The 7,500-nt window shown below is 46.3% G+C and overlaps 1 protein-coding gene and 1 non-coding gene across 3 annotated transcripts in view; both read left to right on the forward strand.

Annotated features, from left to right (window-relative positions):
* The window catches only part of LOC127004116 (trithorax group protein osa-like), a 278,016-nt gene that overhangs the window by 129,923 nt on the left and 140,593 nt on the right, over positions 1–7,500 (forward strand). The gene's annotated exons all lie outside the window — the stretch shown is intronic.
* Trnar-acg (transfer RNA arginine (anticodon ACG)) lies at positions 1,282–1,354 on the forward strand. Its single transcript has one exon. It is a non-coding gene; the product is annotated as a tRNA-Arg (tRNA).

Here is a 7,500-nt window from a genome sequence, read left to right on the forward strand (position 1 = left end):
AGTGATGATGGTGGTGGTTGTGATGGTGCTATAAGTTCTCCTTCATCACAGTAATTATTGACGTCTCTCTTCCTCCTCCTCCTCCTCCTCCTCCTTCAATATAATTTCCTCTTCCTCTATCTCTCACCTCATCTCTTTGTTCTCATCTCCTTTCTTCATTTTCTCCGTTTCCTCTTCGTTTTCCGCACTCTTTTTCCGCTTCCATCATCATCTTCATCATCATCATCACAATAATAATAATAATAATAATAATAATAATAATAATAATAGTAATTGGCTCACCTAATTAACTTTTTCCTTCATCTCACTTTCTCTCATTTCATTTCATTCACTTAAACATTTGCTTTCTATTTTTTTACCTTTACTTTGAGTGCTTCTTTTATTTACTTTTCCTTTGTTTCCTCCTCCTCCTCTTCTTCCTCCCCCTCCTCTTTCTTTCCTCTTCCTCCTCCTCTTTGTAATCCTTCTCCCTTTCATCTTCCTTCGCTCTCTTCCTCCAGTTCTTTCCGAGATTATATTTATTTTGTCCTTTGTAAATTGTCACCATTACTTTCTCTCTCTCTCTCTCTCTCTCTCTCTCTCTCTCTCTCTCTCTCTCTCTCTCTCTCTCTCTCTCTCTCCAGCTGCTTCCACAAAATGGCCGCTATGTGGGTTGCCTCCTTACTCACCGGATGTTACTCATGGCCAGCCTCTCTCTCTCTCTCTCTCTCTCTCTCTCTCTCTCTCTCTCTCTCTCTCTCTCTCTCTCTCTCTCTCTCTCTCTCTCAACTTATTATTATTATTATTATTATTATTATTATTACTCTCTCTCTCTCTCTCTCTCTCTCTCTCTCTCTCTCTCTCTCTCTCTCTCTCTCTCTCTCTCTCTCTCTCTCTCTCAACTTATTATTATTATTATTATTACTCTCTCTCTCTCTCTCTCTCTCTCTCTCTCTCTCTCTCTCTCTCTCTCTCTCTCTCTCTCTCTCTGTGTGTGTGTGTGTGTGTGTGTGTTTGTGGAGAGAGAGAGAGAGAGAAGAAACAAGAGGGATAGAAACATAAACAGAAGGAAAGGAGAAAGAAACAGAGAGAAAACTGGTAGATTTTAATAAAGGAAGAAGGAAGGAGAAAGAGCCACGGAGAGAAGAGAGGAAAGAAGAGAGAGAGAGAGAGAGAGAGAGAGAGAGAGAGAGAGAGAGAGAGAGAACTATGGGGAAAGGGAATGACTGAGTAGAGGAAGGGAGCAAAAGTAATGAGAGAGAGCGACAAATTCATATTTATAATGGACCTCATTCGCTCACAGGCCTCGTGGCGCAACGGATAACGCGTCTGACTACGGATCAGAAGATTCCAGGTTCGAATCCTGGCGAGGTCGAGGTGTAGTTTTTATCAGAGTTCACAATTAATTTTCCTTTCTATTTTGTTTTATTTTTTATGCGAGAAATGGCGATCAAGAGTTCCTTAGCTAAAAACAGATACATCATTTATACACTTCCATTATTATTATGCTTTTATTATTGTTATTATTATTATCTTACTTTTACTATTATTGAGTGATTAAATGAGGAAAAAGAGGAAAGTTATGGATGAAATAATGTTCTTTTCCTCCTTTCCTCTCTCCCCTCTCCTCTTCCTCATCCCCTTTCTCTGAGATGAAAGAGGGGAGAGGGAGCGAGGGGTGGAGGGGGAGGATGGGAGGAAGGGAAGAAGGGGAGATGGAGGGAGGAGGAAGGGGGGCAAGGGGGCAGGGGAGGGGCCAGGGATACAATATAATACCCACCAATTAAAGATAAAGGTTCTGTGTAATTTGGAGAAGTAAAAGAGAATCAAGCCTCTCTCTCTCTCTCTCTCTCTCTCTCTCTCTCTCTCTCTCTCTCTCTCTCTCTCTCTCTCTCTCTCTCTCTCTCACTTCTTTCCGAGCCTTTCATGTCTTTCTCTCCTTTCTTCCTCGTCTTTTTCTTTATCCCCTCGTCATTCATTTCCCCCTTCCTCCAGTGCTCACTCCTCGTTTTCCTCCATTTTCTCCTTTATTTTCCCCATCCCTTTCCTCCTTCCTCCCTCCCTTCCTTCTTCCTTCCTTCCTTCTTCCTTCCTTCCTTCCTTCCTTCCTTCCTTCCTCTCCTTTCCTTCCCAGTCTCCTCAGTTTCCCCCTTCCCTTCCCTTCTATTTCTCAGCAGAGAGAGAGAGAGAGAGAGAGAGAGAGAGAGAGAGAGAGAGAGAGAGAGAGAGAGAGAGAGAGAGAGAGAGAGAGAGAATGACAGGAAATACGACCAGGGAAGACAAGAGGAATGGAGGATAAATAGGGGTAAGGAAGAGGAGGAGGCGGAGGAGGAAGAGGAAGGAGGTGAAGGAGAAAAGAACGAAAAAGATTCCCCAATAAAATCTGGAGAGAGAGAGAGAGAGAGAGAGAGAGAGACTAATGGAGAGAAAAAAATGCTCTGGAGAAATAAGGCGGTTTCAAGGTTAGTCTCTCTCTCTCTCTCTCTCTCTCTCTCTCTCTCTCTCTCTCTCTCTCTCTCTCAGTTAATTGCAACAAACCGACTGATTGCCACTTAACTCTCGTGTTGCAGGTGTGTGGTTGTTTGTTTGTTAATGTGTGTGTGTGTGTGTGTGTGTGTGTGTGTGTGTGTGTTTAAAATTTAATGATATCATGACAGCATTTTTTTTTTTCATGTTCTATTATATACATCTAGTTAAATCTCTCTCTCTCTCTCTCTCTCTCTCTCTCTCTCTCTCTCTCTCTCTCTCTCTCTCTCTCTCTCTCTCTCTCATTCCGCGAAATGCACAAGATTTTTTTTCATTCACGCATTACCTCTTATTTTTTTCCTTATTTCCTTTTTTTCCCTTTTATTTTTCTCAATCTTCTTTTTCGTCCTGCAATATCAGAGAGAGAGAGAGAGAGAGAGAGAGAGAGAGAGAGAGAGAGAGTCGTCGCCAACAAATCCCTCGCGCGAAATTTACGACTCGCGAAATAAGTCAGAAACGTTACGCGAACTGATGTGTGTTTGTGAGAGAGAGAGAGAGAGATTTTTTTTTCTCTGCGTCAGAATTCCAAACTTCATCTTTTTCTATTTCTTTTTACCAGTTCCTCTTTTTTATCTTGTGGTCTTTTTATTTTATTTTTCATTCAGTGGTTTTCCTTTTTTTCTTTTATATACTGAACGACATAATTCATGATTCAGTTCATTACGATACTACTACTACTACTACTACTACTACTACTACTACTACTACTACTACTACTCCTCCTCCTCCTCCTCCTCCTACGGGCCTCCATCTATTAGAGTTGCGTTGTGAGCGGTATATTTTCTCATATCCTTTCACAAAGCAATTCATTGGCCCCCCCCCGCCAATGACTGTGGCCGACAACCATCTTTATTTAATATTACAAACTTTACTTAACATTTTATTTTTAAGCTAACAGAGCTTGTGGTTGATACGACTATCAACCACCGTCGCCTCAAAGTCCAGGTCAGCAATGCGGGTGGTTTTGGGTGCAGGTGACCTGGTTCCTCTCAGGCAGACCAAGGCTGACCTCAGGAGGGAGAAGGACAGCCTGCATCTCATCCAGGCGACCACACTGCTTCTTGGCTGTTGTTTCTTATCCGCCAGTGTTTCGGCGAGTCTTGCGTAGAAGCTCTGCGCCCTTGGTCCCATCCCTCCTGCCGTCGTGAATACTACCGGGGTGAAGGAGCCCTGGTCCACATTCTGTATTCTTTCTTCATATGCTCTGTTCTTCTCTTGTTCGTTTCTTCTGTGGGCTGCATCAAGGGTCAGGTCTCTGTGGCAATGGGCCATGGGATCAAAGATCCTTATATCAAAATATGCCCTTTGTCCACAGGTCCAAAACCCTCTGGCGCTAACATCCACTCGTGCTTCGTTCAGAAACATTAGCGGTGCGTCTGGCGAGGTGTTCGCCTTGCAGAGAGCAGCATGGGTTCCACAGTCACGTCGTGGCAGACTTCTTTCAGCATCTGAGCTGTTACGTCTCTTACTTCATCATGTCTCATGCAGGCAAACCTCCTCTCTTGCATGTCATGGCATGATTTTGGTTGAAGGGTGAGCCACAGTTACACATGTTTGGGAGCCCATCCACTGGCCAGCCATACCTGAGGGCAAGGGCATCAGTAAATTCTTTTTTGTTTAAGTTGAAGCCTTTTGCCCTGATAGGTAGTGTGGTTAGCCAGTTTGAAGCGCCCACTTCCTGTGCAATATCTGTCCTCCTCCTTGTGTCTTCTGGGAGTTCTCTCATTAGGTCACTCAGAGTGTCTCTCTGTTTTCCTTCTCTGTTTTGGAGATTTCATTCCTTAGTGACCTAATATCTTGAGGTTGTCTTCTCCCTTTCATTTTGATTGGTAATATATCCGGTCAAGGAGGCTGTGATTCGGATTGAGTTCCCGAATTCAGACTCAGCCAGATTTGCAGGTTGGTGATGCAGGCCCACCCATTCTTGGCAGCAACTCAGCAATCTTCTCTCCTGGTCACTGGGACATCTCCCATTTGCTATCGCCGGTATGAAGGTGTTTCTGATAGCATCTTCCAGAGGTTCTAGTGGAGCAACATCAGGAACTGTCCTCATGAGGTAGTTCCATTATGCTTGACACCGTACGTAAATGCTGCGTAGGCTGCCTGCGGTTCTGTTTGGCGATCTCGCTCAGTCTCTGCAGTTCGGACTCCCAGCGCTTTACAGCCGTTTTCACATATTCGGTTTGTATTCAGCTGTTCCAATGACTGCCCGAGGTGTCTTTCTCCACTCACTGACAGTTTCAAGTTACTGACCTGGAATGCGGTTTTGGCCCGATCGTATGCCTCTGGTTTCAAACTCACCACAGACTTCGTGTCGTTGGGACGGTACTCTATTTTAGGGCCGTGTTCATTGACGTGGTGCCACCATTTCCTGAGGTCTGCAAACTTTCCTACCCCGGTGAGGTCATCCACATACGCCACCTGTTTGACGTTGGTATTTTCATGGCGGATGATGTCCTGCAGCTTCATCATTCCCAGGGCAAACAGTGCCATGGTCACTGGGTCGCCCTGGGTGGTGCCTTCTGATGACTGTATGGCCTCTGGGTCTCCAAGTCGTTGGTTATTATGACTGCTGATGAACAGTCTAGCAGGTTCATTGTACGGATATTCAATATATTGGGCGAATATAGGGCACTTGATTTTGATGGTGTGCAGTGCTGTTTCTCTATTGATGTTGTTGAACGCATTGGCAGCGTCCACCATCAGCACCGCCTCGCATTCTGGGTCTTCGAACATTTTCCTGACGGCGTGGATGGCAGCTTCACACCCAACCTGCTGAACCGCACACTCTTGGAGGTTTCCCACCGCCTTCCTCATGTCGTCCTTCAATACCTCCATGACAGCCTTGTCTATGATCCTCCTGTGCACTTCCCCTATCCCGATGGGGCGACAGCCTGGTTGTTTATTCGGCGGGATGAGCCGGCAGGCCGTCAAAGGCTCGAGGTGTTGGCAATTCTCTGACGCCAATTTTCTTGCTAGGGCGGCTATTGCGTCGCGAAGATCCACAGCTGGATTCCCAAAGATGTTCTTACTGAGGTGTTTCCACCCCTTGGCATCCAAGCCTGATGGTCCAGCCGCTCCCTGCGTGTGAAGGGCGTGCTTCCAGATCACGTCACCGCTAATAATATGGTCGAAGACAACTCGATGCGGTGGGGTGTAGTCTCCAAGGAACTTCATTTCTGGGTGTGCAGGTCTAGCATCTGGATGCTTGTCCTTGAGGATCTGGCGTGTCTCTTCCGTCATGGGAAGGACTCCCGCTGCCTCATCTTCTATTGACAGTGATCTAGTTGCCATGGCCACTTTGCCTTGTCTCATCTTGTCAGCAAAGTTTCTAGCCCTGTCGTTACTGTCCTTCTTGCGACTGTTACGTCTGCCTAGTCTCTCCTGCAGTGTTTGAGCCTCGTCAAGTAGCTTCCGGACGTCCCCTTTCCTCCACAGCTCCATTCTTCTTTGTACCGCCTTCACGTCCTCAGATTGTTTCGACTTTTTGTGAGTCCGTTGGCATATGAGGTGCGGTAGTATGGCCAGAATCTTTAAAGCGTAGGGGGCGATTTGCGTGGAGTTGTTGTACGCTCTAATGAGGTAGGTTTTCTCCTCTATCAAAGGTTTTGGTGGCGTTACATCTCAGGGCCTCAAATACGTTATTGGAAAACGTTACCACATGATTGTAAGCGTCTCGCACCCACTCCTCTGTCTCCTCAGTGTCCACCTCTGCCAGAAGCGGAGCTCGCGCGACGTCCTCACCCTGGTCACCTTGCCCTTGTCTCGCCACCTGCACCCCCTCCACCTGATCATCTCCAGCGCCTTCATTGGCCTGTCCACCCCAGCACCACTTGTGGTTGCTCCCCATTTCCACATCCTGCCGTTGATTGTTTGGGTTTCGACAATCTCCACCTCTCTTACAGTTTACACAGGGCTGGCCTCGTCTTACGCACGAGCATTGAACACAGTTTGATTTCAGAGACGAACAAATGCAACATTGAGGGCTCCATTTCGGTGCCATTATGCATGCTAGTGTATCTTAGTTGCTATTTGTGGTGATGAATAGAGCAATAGTAGTAGACCCACTTTGACTCTTGTCTCCCCATATACCTACACACAGACATACTTACATATGCTTACTCTACCTTTACGGTAATATTAGAATGATTGTTTATTTTCCACTACCATTGCTCCTAACACTTTACAATTTTACTAATACTGACCCTACACATTAAAGTTGAGTAGTAGTAGTAGTAGTGATATCATTACCAGCAGTTCATGAGTCAGATACTCTGTGTTTTATGGCCCTCAGGCAGGGGTGGGAAGTTACTGGGCAGCAGGGCGGGGTTAGCAGGGACCAGGAAGTGAGGGGATGTGCGTGGGTAGCGTTAGGGGGGTTAGAGGCTGTTACTGTTTGCCTCGGTCTTGAAAGCCCACCTCCGCCCATCCCGACACGCCTGCCAGAACTCACCACTCCCCTATACATCATTGACATTTAATCTATTTGACATACTGAGAAAATATATTGGATGATGTACATGGAAAAACTATAACTTGCTCTCTCTTCTCTCTCCCTCTCTCTCTCCCCTCTACTCTCACTCCCCTTCCCTCCTCCTCTACCACTCTCTCCCCTCTTCTCCAATCTCTTTCCCTCCTTTCCCCTCTCTCCCTCTTTCCCTCCCTCTTTCCCTCAGCTCTGCCTTCCAATTTTCCACCTTCCGGCCGTCCGCCACAGAGTCGAGCGTCGCTCACAAGCACCGAGGGGACGTGGGCTTTCTTCCGTAACCACTTATTAATATTTATCGTTACACCGATGTTTCTCACACTGCCAGCCAGCACGGCCTCTCAAAAAGCAGTAATTCGTAATTAACACCTGCATCGTCAATGGCACCAGATTGCACTGTATTTCGTTACGTTCACTGCACGTTCACGCGTACGAAGGTATACATTCCAAGGCGGTATCGGCTATAGGACCTAACTTATGACACAAAACAAAGACTAATCACAGCGTCC

Source organism: Eriocheir sinensis, chromosome 27, assembly GCF_024679095.1.
Source record: "Eriocheir sinensis breed Jianghai 21 chromosome 27, ASM2467909v1, whole genome shotgun sequence".
NCBI lineage: Eukaryota > Metazoa > Arthropoda > Malacostraca > Decapoda > Varunidae > Eriocheir > Eriocheir sinensis.